Raw genomic sequence first — 12,482 nt, forward strand, 5'->3', positions numbered from 1 at the left:
GTACTGAAAGTAAATTAGGAGGATGAGAAAAATGAGAGCTTGGCATCACGGGCTGTCTGTGTATTTTAGTGCCATATTCTATAACTGGCAGAGCAGGTGGTGACAACAAGGCCCAGGAAGCAGCAGAGCATGGTACCAGGAAGCCATCACTCCGAAACAGCATTAATGCGTTGAATGAACGAATCTGGCCAACCAACACTGACTGAAATGGGTCAGCACTGAATTCTGAAAGGTTAGACAGGAGAGCATCTTAAAGAGGGGCGATCGTTTGAGCGAGATCTCTAAAAGTGAAGAGGAATTTTGTGGATGGAGAAAAAGATGAGGTCATGCACGTTGGAGAAAACAGTACTTGAAAATACATAGAAGCACAAAATAATAATGGTTGGCCCAGAAGAAAACTGTAGATCACTCATCATAATGAAAGCACAAAAATGTGTGCGTCTTGAGTAAGTTATAATTTTGCTGTACTGAAGAATCAGTCCTATTTTGAATTACTCAGCACACGATTATCCAAGTGCCCGGATTATCTGTTCCTTTGCCTCCTTCAAGACTGTACCCATAAGAACACATACTCATGCTGACGGGTCTCATTTTAAAGTCATAGACACACAGTTCGGGTGACTCCTCAGCACGGCCTGGTGGTCACAGGACAATCCCATGCCATGGGCAACTGAGGTTTCTACCCACCGACATGGAAACTCCACGGTGTCGCGTCTCCTCCCCTCGGCTCATGTCCCCGCGTCGCTCCACTGAGAACACAGAGGACCTGAGGTCGCCTCGTTGCTCCAGCACCAAGTCCGGCATTGCCACAGCTGGGATGTCAGCTGTGACCCTGAGTGGGACACCTAGCGAGACCCCCATGAATTTGCTTCCCCACAATTCCTACACCAAACCCTGAGGTCCTCTGTGAGGTGTGAGCAGGTGGGGCCTTAGGGAGGTGTTTAGGTCACAAGGGCAGAGCCCTCACGAATGAGACTAGTGCCCCTCTGAAAGAGACCCCAGAGTCCCCGTGTCCCTCTGCCACGTGAGGTCACACTGAGAAGGCGGCTGTCTACAAACCAGGGAGGGGCCCTCACCAGACACCAGATCCGCTAACGCCTTGATCTTGGCTTTCCCACCTCCAGACCTGCGAGAAATAAGTTTCTGCTGTTTAGAAGTCCCCCGGTCTGCGGACCAAGGCGAGGACCATCTAAGAAGTACATCCTCTGTCAGTTACCATTTTAAATGCCTTGCCCTAAAGCATAAAGGGATGGCAGGCCACACCATCGTAGATCAACCCACATTAATATTTATTGAGCAAATGCTTCGCAGAGCTCATTTCTCATTGAGCTTATCAAGCATCAAAATGTATCACATCATAAAAATGAAATAAATTGCTCTAATCTAAAATCTAGCTCTTAAATTTTCCTACCAGCCATTTGAAAAGCTAAACTATCCGCTTTGGGGGAAGATGAAGCCAGAATGTTAAGCGTCACCTAATGAACTCAAGTTGAGTTCATAAAGAAATTTTCTACATCGTACAATAAAAAATTTATTCCATTGATTGCTACTGACAGAACAATAAAATGTCACTGCTTTCCTTTGCTGATGTATTTCATTTCAATGCAGGGGGGTCTTCCATTAGAAGAACCTTAATCTCTTCTTGAGATGGCTGAGTAAAGAGGTAATTAGTGCCAAATTCAGATGTACTCTGAGTGATAAGTAATCAAAAATGACATGAGAAATTAGTTTAAAATTAACTCGGAGAAAACATAAAAAATACAAATTGCTGAAGATCTTCTTTTTTGTTTTCATGGTACGTCTTAGAAATGGTTCAGCTCATAAAAATTCAGGCAAGACCCGTAGAAAACCTGACATATCAAGAATCATATTTAAACGTAGTTTAAATAAAAAGTCATCAAACTCTAAATGTCGGATGAAGCAATGACAAAATGACAGAAACGACTGGATGAGAAGGAGCAGCAGGAGGTTCTGCTCGCCTAAGTGTTTGAAACCGCTGTCAAACCGGCATGTCACTTGAGACCCGCGAGCATCCTGGCACAGCGGGGAGGTGCAGCCAAGGTAGAGGGTGAGGCTCCCATGGTACAGACCAAAACGTGTGACCGCGATCGATTCCGTGACGTTCCAGCACGGCCGGAGGGAGGACGGATATTCTCCCTGTGAGACAGTCCTCCCGGGGTCTGTTTATCTTGTGGTAAGATGTAACACTGAGCACCTGTCCTGGGCTCAAACCCTGCTTCCCAGGCAACACACACCCCAATGCGTGCTGACTACCGAGCGCCCGCCCGCCAGGCTCTGCACAGTCCCCAAGGAAGCCACAGTGACGAGAAAGTACAGACCCTCTCCCACTGGAATTCCACAGGTCACACGGTCATTATCCCAACACGCCTCTGATCTACCGAGTACATGTGCATTTTATAAAAATTCATGGCTAATTCTAGTTCTAGTTGGCCTAGTGCCTGGGCCAAGTCTCAAAACCTCTGTGAGCCTTAATGGGGTTACTATCAATTAATAATAGTGCCCCCAATTGTCGGAAAGATTAAATGGAGAAAAGCCGTGTGTAGCGTTGTACACTAGCCCGGACACCTAGCAGTTTTTCAGTAAATGTCGTCACCACTCAATAATAATGATTGTATTTCTCTAGTTATAAAAATAAAATACTGTTCTTACATAAGAGGGATTTAAAGTAACATGTAAAACTGTTACAGATGCAAAGGCACATTCATTCAAATTTAGAACGTAGTTTATGTACATTTCGCAGTGGACCCTGTTTTCTAAATTCGAAAGGTTCTTTAGATCGCCTGAGGGGAGGAGAGTTGAGTGTCGAGGGAAAGAGCTGAAGGATGAAGAAGTACGCACAGCGATCGCGGGACACCGAGGACAGCACAGGGGACGCAGCCCGCAGTGTGGCAAGGGCTGCACGTAGAGCCCGCGGCACGCTCCGTGCAGGGAGCAGGGCAGAGATGACATCAACGTCTAGCCCTGGCACGCAGACCTGAAACTGGTCACGAAGAAAAGTATTCTTAGAATTAAAAGAGAAACCATGCTGAGCGAAATAAGCCAGACAGAGAAAAGTTGAAAATCACATGATATCGCTTATATGCGGGATATAAACCTAAGAGCAGCAGACGAACAGGACAAACAGACAGAGACTCACGGACATGGACAACAGACTAGTGGTTACCAGATGGTGGAGGAGTGGAGGGGAGCGGGGAGGTGGACGGGGTGAAGGGGGTCAAATACGTGGTGACAGAAAGAAATCTAACTATGGGAGGTGAACACACAGTGTAAATATATATATGCCTTCGTGTTAAAGTGTACAGCAGCAACTTAATGGCTTTTGTTAACCAACAGCACCATAAAAATAAACAAATAAATAAACAAATAAGTAAATAAACAAACAAATAAAAAGAATCACCAACAGGCCATTAAATGATATTTAGATTAATCTGAGATGTGAGATAAATTCATGTGACACATGGAATCCATTCTCACTGAAGTCGGCCTGGACGCTGAATGAGGGGACATCAAAGGGAGCCCGGGGTCAGTTTCCTGCGAGCTTCGGTCTCGTCTTCGTCAGCAGATCGACACATCGACTTGTTTCACAGGCATTCCGCGTAAAGACACCGTACCTGGCAGACGCTGATTCGCTGACATGGAAACAAGCGTACCCCACATGCGGCTCCCCCGCGAGTGACACCCCAGCCTTCTCGAGCTTAGAACACTAGACAGTGCTTCCGCAGTACATGTGGGTGTCACTGTCGATGTAAAATCATGAACCAAAAGCACGAACATGAGAAAGACGTGACACTGAACAGACTAAGGAAAAGATACAGGTTTACTGTGCAGGGGCTGAAACAAGAGGCAGAGTGAGCCCCGAGCAGCTGCAGCCGTGCAGACGCCAGTCAGGTGACTCTAACCTGTCACCACTCCGAGCACGCCCGCGAGTGTTGATATGGGGCTACAAACACATTTTCCCACGGAGGCCATTTCACAAATACAGAATTTGTGACATGAGGATCGATGTACTTCATCATGTCGGTTTTTCTCTAGGGGAAGCTTGGAGAAATCAGAAATGTTAGGATTTCGCCGAGTTACACGGAGTGCCGGAGGATTCTTGTCCCAGAGGGACCATATAAAACCGCTGTGCTAACAGTAAAACACTGTACATGAAAACTAGTTTCTCTGCTTTGGGGCCATGATTCCTTAAACCGGGGTTGACGGCCACAATCACCTGGTTAGCTTTTTGAAAATATAAGTTACAAGACTTTCTTCCATTCTGCCGAAGTGTATGGTTAAGCACAATGGGAAAATAGACATTCTCCTTTGCAAAACACAGGCAGATCTGGAGTTGGGTTTTTTTCTTTTTTTGTCATTAATTGCAAAAGCATCTCAATATCTCATAAAACACCGTTGTCATCAGTAAGTGCATCAATTATAATTATGTGTGACCGAAGGCTGTCTCCTGGCTCACTTCGCTTTTGTAGTACTGAATTAAATGCTCGATGCTTAATAACGGAGTCCGGCCTGCATTGAAGACGCAGGTCGCACTGTTCCACGTTATCAGAGTCGAAAGATTCATAAAGCAATTCATTCATCTTTAGCAAGTAACGACACTTGTTTAATATACTGCAAAAATTATGCTGCTTCTTGAGAAGGGAGTTCGATCCTTCCAATGGATCAATTTATACATCACTGGCTATTTGTGAATTTCAGAGTCTCCCTCTGTGTGATATAGACCCACGTTGACTTACAAAAATTAAGCTATATTTAAGCTCTATAATGTGAAAATCCGAGTACTATCTCCCATTCTTGAATTATTTGCTCATTTTACTCCTTATGCAATTGTTTTTCTTTTCTTTTTTCTCTTTCATTTTTCTTTCTTTGTATGTTAGATAAATTCCTTTGAAACAAAATGAATCATTCTGGCATAATATAAAAAAATTAAAATGTGTGCGTGTGTGTGCGCGTGTGTGTGCATATGCCTGTGCGTGTGCCTGTGCGTGTGTGCGCGTGCATGTCCATGTGTGTGTGTGCGTGCACGTGTGTGCACATGTGTGTGTGTGTGCCTGTGCGTGTGCGTGTGCGTGCACTGAGGGTGTACAAACAATCAGAAGCTGGGCCCTGTCACCCTGCCACCCACTTCCGTGCACGGCTGAAGCACCGAACGCGGTGAAGGGCGTGCTGCTTGGAGCTGTGCCACGTGGCTTGGATCCAGGCGGCCGACCTGGGGCCAGCCGGTCACTGCGTCCTCCGCACTCTGTCCCAGTAACTCTGGCCCCTCCTACGAAGGTTATTCTTGCTTAGGACACAATAATCCACAAACTACAACTTTAAAAATTGAGATCTGCAAATTCACTCAAGGTTCACGAACACCTTTGAATGACACAGAGTGCCTGTCCTTGAAAGGCAAGACATAAAAACGGGAAACGGATGTGTAAGTAACAAAAAATGGAAATATCGTGATAATAACAGCAGTGCAGCAAGCGGCGCTCAGCTGTCATCACGACTTGCTGAGCACCCGCTGTGCGGCAGGCCTGGGGACAGAACCTGGCTGCCTGTTCATTTAATTATGACAGTGGCATCTTGTGATAGATACTGTTATCTCTGTTTTTATCAAAACAAAAGCAATAACAGATGTCTGTACAAAGAACAGTGACGACGGTGGGCACAAGGGAAAGACGGGCCCCCAGGGACTTATCAGCCAGAACCTGTGCCTGCAAACACTCCCACCGAGTACACACAGTGCCCACACGTGTGCGCTCAGACTCGCCCGCAGGTAGGTCATCACTCCTATCTTGCAAGTTTAAGAACTCAGGTGCACTGAGGTTGGTGATTGTCCAAAACACATAAACTCTGAAAGCCAGAACTGAAACCTCGATGTCCTGACCGCTCCTTAGCCCTTAGCCTATGGCTCACCCCCAAGCCACCTCTTATGGGTCCTTGATCTGCAGGTTTCCTAAAAGGCTTAGATGTGCAGAGTGAGCGACTGTTTCTGACTGGGAAAGGTTTGCTCACCTGCTCTGAGCTCACTGAAAACATCACCGTGGAGACAAAGTGCACCTTGATTTTTGAAAAACCCCCTGGCTGTTGCAAACATGAAACACGAAGGCCTCTCCCAAACCTCCCTCTTGTCTACCTGTACAGAAGGTAGTTTCCATGAATAAAGAAAGGGTTTAGTCTTAAATGGAAGAACATGTGCATCAAACTGTAATAATAAATCAAGTGACTATAGAGTTTACAACGGCTTGATGCATAATAAAAGAAGAACAGAAAGAGAGAGAGTCAGGAAGAAAAACAGTACTGCCTGAAAAGATTTCACTCAAAATAGAAACGACCGGCATTTCTTAGAAATTTCTTTCAAGGGGAAAATACTTCAAATGCATATTTTGCTTCATTGCTTTACTTTCAAGTTCTTTTTATCCTCATATTTCACACAGAGCTCTCATCAATAGATTTTTTAGGCTAGTCTGCAACCACTTGCTCTGTGTATCTTTAGCTTCCCTTACCTTCTTTTTTTGGTCATTTATAAATTATTATACTTGTATTTATTCGCTCTCTTATTTGGAAGTTATCCATTCTTGTTTCTATTATGTGAATCACATACGGCTTTTCTATTTCTCAAAATGTAATACTAATCAACCCCTGTGCAGTCTCTGAGGACAATACAAATTGAGAACACTAAGTCTTCCTAACTTACATACTGCCGGTGGTGCGTATTTTAATTCGGTATTTGTTAAACACGATATAATGGTAGTTTAAGCAGTTAGAATTACCCGCCTATTAGCCGCTTTCTTTTTTTTAAACTCGGAGCTACTATCAAGTCAAATTTCATCTGTTTGAAGTGGATCCTTCAGGCTTTTCGGTATTCAGGATACGTCTTCCCCATCCTCCTTTGCTCACCCTTAGATTTTCATGAAAATGATATTAGATCTCCCTTCATCAGTGTGCCCCTCATTCTACCGAATATAATTTTTCATTATTCTGTCTTCTCCTGTTTCTCCTTGGGCAATTTCTTTTCATCTAGCTTATGTTCCACTAATTCTCTTTTCAGACATGTCTAATATTTTTTAAACTCTCACGTTCAGTTTTCAGTTAGAGCCTTGCATTATTTCTTAACGTTTTATTTGAAATCACTTTAATCTACATTGTCACTATTCGTAATTTTTGTTTTATATACGATCAAGCTCGCTTTTAATTTCTTTTAACATATGCTGTGTGAGTTTATTTTCCTTATTTTTTGCTGTTTTTCATTCAAAATTTCTAGATGGTTTATGTGTCTAGTTATTTTTGATTATGTGTTAGGCAAAATCATGAAAAAAATATTTGTATAAATAACGTGAGGCTCACGATAAAGTATGTTGCTATGGAGATGACTTGAGTTTTGTTGCTATCGATTACCCAGGGATATCGGTTCAGGAGGATCCCAAGCCATGTTCAAGATTTGAGGTTTTCTAAGCTTTCCAAGGCACACGAATCAATGCTGGTAGGGGGAGACTCTATAAAAGGGGATCTTTTCATTCCAGTTTGCCCTCACCCGAAGTGCAGACCTCTCTGGGGTATCAGATGGAAGTGGGCGTGGTATTACCAGCTTTCCCTCTTGGGTCGCTCACCACCTGCAGCGCAGATAGGCTGCCCCAAACCTCCACACCTAGGCAAATGCCCTCAGGAAAAATGGCTTCGAATTTCATTTTACCCCTGTGGATTCTCATCTTTCTCACTTTTTTTTTTTTTGGCCATGCAATTCCTCCCTATCTTATTAGCTTATAGAAACTTTTGAGAAGGTTAATACATTTTATCTGGATTTATAATTGTTCTTAGCAAAAATATTTTTCTTAGTTTTCCTAGCCCACTGTAAGTTGAAGTAGATGTTCACTGTATTTCTCTAACACGTGGTCAAGTATATTTCATGTTTTTTCTCAATTTTATTAAATCATTTGAAGAGAAGTAGGATCTTTGTATATTTCTGAAACTAAGCATGCCCAGACTCACCTCCAGGTAAGTCTGATCCACGTGGTCTGTGGTCAAGGCTGGACATTTGTAACTTTTAAAGAAATTCCCAGGTGACTCTAACCTGAGCTCCTTGACCCCAATCCCCACCCCCACCACCACATAGCAGCAGTTTGAGAACCCCTAATTCACATCACAAAGGACGTCACCTTTTTCAAAGAGAAATACTTGATGCGTTAACCATACCTCTCATTTACAGCAGTGGCTCACAGCTACGAAGATCTTTCTCAGAGCCAGAATCTTAGGGACAGGCAATTCCATTTGAAGGGCGCAGGGGGGGTTACAATACCCTTCCCACGTGGTCTTGCTTTGAATGTAAGTGCCGTCCATATCTTTCTATTACAGCAAACTGCATTTTGCAAGTAGACTGCACTTTTAGAAAGCAGTAAAACAAGCATTAACGCTAGTTTCTGTCTGTGAAGAGGACTGGCTGCCTCCCCCCGCCCCTCCTCCCCCGTTAGTATTCTTTGCATATCGTATTTATCATTCATTCTGTTCCTTTTCCTCTCACATGGTGATAGGTGCATAGGGAAGGAAGGCAGAGGAGGTCTTTAAAGTCCTTATTTTCCCACAGCCTATGTGACGTCCCACTTGAAAAGAACTTCACACAATAAAGGGGAGAGAGTTTCTGTTACGTTCTCCTCTCGGCTGCTGTCGGCTGGTGGGAGAGGGCACGCACATCAAAGGGGGACTTTCAAGAGGCACTGGAGACCCCGATCGCATCTAACGAAAGCACAAGTGTTTGTAACAGATCCATCAGCATCTGTCAAGAGCAGAAAATGACAGCAAAAGAACCACAGACGGCGAGAGCGTATGATCTGCCGCACACCCTGCCGTCGGCGCTTTTTCCTCACTCGGGCAGTGGGAGAGGAGGACAGGAACTCACACTGGGCGGGTCGCACCCCGAGACCAGCCGTTCGCCCCAACTCCCGTCTAGGAAACTCAGGAGCCACCATTCGCACGGAGGAGGGAGAAGCGGAGGTGTGCCCTGGAGAAGCCCCGAGGAGTCGAAATTAAATCTCTGTCCCTTAGGACACGTCTCAGCACCGTGCGGTGCCACCTCATCTCTGACAAAGCGTCCCCGCTCCGAGGGGCGATCTTGCCGGTGTCTGCTCAGCAGGCAGCAGCCACGACACAGGACGCTGGTGTCACCTCCACCCTCGGTCATCGTCCTCACCCATTTTGTTAAGGACGATATATGACTTTCGATAATACTGATCATGGCTCCAAATGTACCTCGCTTTTCAGACACGTGGCAAGACTGTTTCACACCATTTTGTCTCAAGAAGTCGATGTAATACAACGTAATACAACTTAACACGATGTCATTCTCAAATACAGTGTAATACAACAACATGATGTCATTCTCAAAGTTTTGAAATGTACTCTTTAAGAACACCTGCAGATACACCCCAAGTTTATGCACCCCCGACGCAAACAAACCACAAGCAGGTGAGCTCGAGGCGACGGGGCGGGCGAGGAAGTCGGCTTCGCCCGGCCTCGTTGGAGGACTCACAGCAAGCTCTCGGCAGAAGCATCGCTGGCTAAGATGGTAACAAAGACATGGCTTCCCGAAGCGAAAGCGTCTAACTACAAACCGATCACGGAGTGTGTAGAAAGACGATGGGAGCAACGGGAACCATGTCGCCCACGGTGAACGAAGTGAGTGGTCACCCCGGCGACAGCGGCTCCTTCAGCGAACTCACTCTCAGTCAGGAGACACTGGGGAGACCGTCAGGGCCGGGCCATCCCAGCGGAGGCTCAGAGGCCGCTGCCCAGTGGCACTCCGGCCGCTGCTGTCTTTCCTCGCGGTGGGAGGGCTTCCTGGCTAATGTGTCCATAAGTGCCGGTCACCCCACTGTGATGACCAGTCCCGACACGCTCCCCGAAGGAGCAGCACAGACCACCTCTTTTCAGGCCACAGGTACAGAGACCCACACTTCCGGTGAGCGTAAAAGGAGGGAGACCCGGCCACTGTGGGCAGACGCTGGGGGGCCCCCGGAGCGCGACAGGCGGGGGCGTATGCTACTGTTTAAGGACGAGTAACAACGCCCACGCCGTTCCACAGTTGACAGCAAGTCCTCAATGCCCAGTGTGATGGTGTGAGGAGGTGGGACCTTATGTCGAAAGGGCAGAGACTTCGTGAACGGGATTAGTGGTCTTAGAAAAGCCACCCCAGAGGGCCCCCTTGCTCCTTCTGCCACGTGAAGTGACATCAAAAGGAGGGCTATCTACGAACCAGGAAGAGCCATGTCAGGAGAACACGAAGACGAGCCACGGAAGAGGAGAAGACATTTGCAAAGACACGTCTGATAAAAAACTATTACCCAAAATATGCAAAGAATTCTAAATCTCAGTAATAAGAAAGCAAACGCCCCGAATGGTCCAAACCTTAATAAACACCTCAACAGTAAAGATATATGGATGGCAAATAAGCGTATGAAAAGATGCTCCACATCACATGTCATCAGGGAAATGTGAATTAAAGCATCAATGAGATACCGCTACGCACCCGTGAGAATAGTCGAACTTCAGAAAAGCGACGGCGCCAAACGCTGGTGAGGATGCGATGTGCAGCGCCTGGAACCCGCCCTCATGGCTGGTGGGAACGCGAGACAGTGCGGTCACTTTGGAAGACAGCTTGGCGGCTTCTTATAAAACTAAACATACTCTTAGCACACAATCCAGCAAGCGTACTCTTCGGTATTTATCCAAAGGCGCTGAAAGCTTATGTCCACACAAAAACCAGCAAATGGATGTTCATGGCAGCTTTATTCATAATCAAAACTTGGAAGCATCTGAGATGCCCTTCAGTGGGTGAGGGATAAACGGCGGTGCATTCAGACAGTGGACTATTACTCCGTGCTAAAAAGAGACGCGCTATCAGGCCATAAAAACACAGGGAGGAATCTTTGAGTGCACAGTTCCAAGGAAAGAAGCCAGTCTGAAAAGGCTAGTGTATCCTTCCAACTACGCGACATTCCTGAAAAGGCAGAGCTGTGGAGACAGTGGCAGACCGGTGGCTGCCAGGGGCTGGGGAGCAGCAGGAGGTGAGCAGTCAGAGGACAGCAGACTTTGAGGGTGGCAAAAACATCCTGTGATTCTACAAGGATGCTTACATGTCATTACCCGTTTGTCCAGACCCATATAGGATGTGCACACAAGAGCGAAGTCGCATGGAAACTACAGATGTCGGGGGACCACGCGTGTTGTGTCACTGTATCTTCGACTGTACCAAATCGGTTATGACCAATGTGCCACTCTGGTGAGTGACGATGGCAGCGGGGCGGCTGTGCATGTGGGGGCAGGGGTGTTCGGGAAATCTCGGCACGTTCCTCTTGATTCTGCTGCAAACCCTAAAACTTCTCTACAAAAGAGAGTCTTGAAAACATGCAAATTTACATAATTTTGCCCCACTACCATCTTAACACTTTGCAACTAATGCCCTATAACGACAAAAGAGCCCATTTTAGGGTAACACTGTGTCACGTCCATCGGAGTGGGCTGACAGAGAGTAGAGGTCAGTACGTGTCAAAGTGTCACCGTGCTGGCGAGATTAATGCATGCGATGCTTTTTTTTTTTTTTCATAAAAGACATCTATCTGCTTATTTGCTCAGCAAAAGTTGCCATTTCCAAATGAACACCGCCACGGAATTTGAGCAAACGCAGGAGGATGCAAGCTTCTTGATTTCAGGAGTAAAATTAATCCAGCTGTATATGGAGTATGCCTACCTAAGTCACTAGGCTGTTACTGTGAATTCAACAAAACACGCGAAGCTCTATTATAAGCTGACAAATAAATATACCGCATGATGTCAATTTCTTGGCTATGTCTATTACTTCCAGGTTGGTAAATAAAATTACTCATATCTAAAAAATAAGGTTGAGGAGATATTCTTGAATTCTGATCTATACAGACTTTCTACATGAATCAGACTCTTGGGATATTAGCCTGTTGCTGAAAATTACACATCGCCCATCTATTCGCCCTCCACTTCAATAGGGAGAAAAACATTACAGGCTTCACAAAAAATATGCACAATCGAATGTCCTTTTTATTAAACAGTCAATCAAGTGTGTTCAAACTGTCAAAAGTGATGGATGGCAAACAGCGATTCACCACAGGCTATGGAGTCACTGAGCCTGGCAACACAGATAGACGAAATAAAATGCTGAAAGAGAATGTGCACATGCCGTTTACACCAAATATAAGTTTACACCGAAACTTATATTTTACTCTGCTCTTCACCAGTCACTTGTTTTTCCTTCTTGCTGAAATAATGAAAGAGTCACTGCCTTGATTTAAGAAAAACAACAACAGAAAGAGATAATTCCGTAACATACCAACAGCGGTTGCCCCGGTGCCGTGTAACACTGCCGCTAATATCACATACCCAACACAGGGGCAAATGTCAGGCTGGGAAATGGATTCACAGCGACGGAACCATAATTTGGCGTGCCCGGTTAGAGT

This window comes from Pteropus vampyrus, unplaced genomic scaffold, assembly GCF_000151845.1.
Source record: "Pteropus vampyrus isolate Shadow unplaced genomic scaffold, Pvam_2.0 Scaffold132, whole genome shotgun sequence".
Taxonomy (NCBI): domain Eukaryota; kingdom Metazoa; phylum Chordata; class Mammalia; order Chiroptera; family Pteropodidae; genus Pteropus; species Pteropus vampyrus.